At 56.8% G+C, this 2006-nt stretch overlaps 1 annotated feature.

Annotated features, from left to right (window-relative positions):
- Positions 1-1459: 1459 nt before the first annotated feature.
- Positions 1460-1886: a repeat region.
- Positions 1887-2006: the final 120 nt, after the last annotated feature.

The raw sequence follows: 2006 nt of genomic DNA on the forward strand, positions 1-2006 counted from the left end.
CGAGAACACACCAGCACAAGCTGTGTGTGTGTGTGACAACGTAGCCTCTCCCCTAATCTCTCTCCTCGTCTTGGCGGATTAACTGAGAGGGCTTCGTTGCTCAACTCACTGACGCTCAACTGTTCAAAGCACGTCTCTGAGCTTTTCTCCTCAAGCTTCACGCAAGTGAGCTGATGTTCTCCATGAGCGCGTCTCCCCTCTCGTGATGGATCGGGGCGATTTTTTTTTGTCTGCTGCTCTTTGTGCGTGTAGGTCTCTCTCTCTCGTTCTCTCTGTGCCTCTAACGCGTAAGCGGACTCCATTCTGCAATCATATAAGTGCACAGGCGCGGGCGCATCCATCGAGACAGCGATGTGTCTTGTTCCCTCTTCTCTCATACATTTTCTCCCCCTCTCTCTCCACCGGTGTATCATCACAACTCAGTAGTCGCTTCTTGTCTTCCCCTCTCCGTTTGCTAAAGAGCGATGCAGAGCGAAAGGTAAAAAGAGGTGGAGGGTGGGGGCGATGCTGCTGTGCTCCAATGGGGGTCTTGCAGAGGAGAATGCTATGCGTGCGTGTGTGTGTGCACCTGCGCTAGCTTTCATTTATGCAAGAACGATGCCTTTCGGGCAGCTGAGGAGCCTTTACAGGTGATTTTTCTCTTCGTGAGCGATCCATCTTGACCAACACGTGTGTGTCTGTGTAGGGTATTCACACGCAGAGGTGTCTGCACCACAACCTTGCCGCTTTCCATTCTCTTCAATTCATTTCACCCCCTCTTCCTTCTGTCCCCTGTTTTCACGCCACTGCTGCGCGTTGTGTGGTGCGTCCCTCTATTGGTCTCCCTCTCTTTTATATCAGTCACTTCCTCCCTCCCTCTTCCGTGCACCACACCGCGTTATGGGGGCAGGAGAGACGAGCGCGTGCGCCATCAACACATATGCGCAGTGGCAGATTTATCCGTGTAGATATGAATATGTGGGAGTGCATCCCAGGTGCTCGATGATAGCGTTTGTGGTAGTCCACTGCAACAAGAAGAGAGATGCTACACATCAATCTAGGGCTCTCTCTCTCTCTCATTGCCGAAAAGAGAGAGCCGCTCGTGCAGCCGTTTGCACAAGATGGCAGAAAGGGGGGAGAGGCGGTGTGTCCGCGGACACCGGAGCCCCCCGCCCTCTTTTTCTTTTCCTACGTTTCTTTTCCATTCACTGTCGTTTGATCCCGAGCGAAGACCTACGTCACGGAGCGGTGGCTGTGGCTCTGTGGACACAAGGAGCGGTGAGATGCGGGGATTTGGGGGAGGGAGACACGAGAAGGGGCCCCAATAAGGTGCTCGAATACAGTGCTGCAGCGCTTTCTTGTTGATCGTAAGAACAGCAGTGAAACGCGGTGGCGCTGCGGTGGTGTGAGGCCGCAGTCAAGCCACGGAGAGATTTGCTACTATGGACCGAGCTTGCTTTGATTTCCTCTTTCCTACTCTCTCCGATGACGGGCGGACACCCCTCAGTGCGCGGTGTCCAGCCTCCAGCGCCCCCCTACTCTGTGCGGAAGCCGAGCACCCCTCCCCTATCCCCCTGCCAATGCCGAAACACCTCTGGTGGCGCCAGGGCCATGTGCCTGCGACATGGGGAAGTGAGAGCGATGCGCCGCTACGGATGTCGGCGGTCAGGTCGCGTGTGGCGTTGCGCCGGAGCGGCCCGCGACTGTGAGCACAGCTGACCGACCGACATGATGAGCGCGGCTGTGGCGTGGCCTGTGGGGCGGGGGTCGTGCTCGGGTGACTGGGTCGGCGCGCTGCTGCGGTGCGTGTCTAGGGCTGCTTCGCGCCAGGCGGTGGGCCCGCGACAGGCCAGAGGGTGTGTGTAGACACTGCGGCGATGGGGCTCTTGCTGTGTGGCGGCGAATGGTGAAGGTGACGAAAGCGTTTGCAATTCCGCTGTGGTGGGGAGGTCGTTGTCAATACATTTACTACTGCTGTCTGTGCGTGTGTTTCCACAAAGGGTGGACGAGGAAGAGTGAGTCGAGTA

Source organism: Leishmania panamensis, assembly GCF_000755165.1.
Source record: "Leishmania panamensis strain MHOM/PA/94/PSC-1 chromosome 26 sequence".
Taxonomy (NCBI): domain Eukaryota; phylum Euglenozoa; class Kinetoplastea; order Trypanosomatida; family Trypanosomatidae; genus Leishmania; species Leishmania panamensis.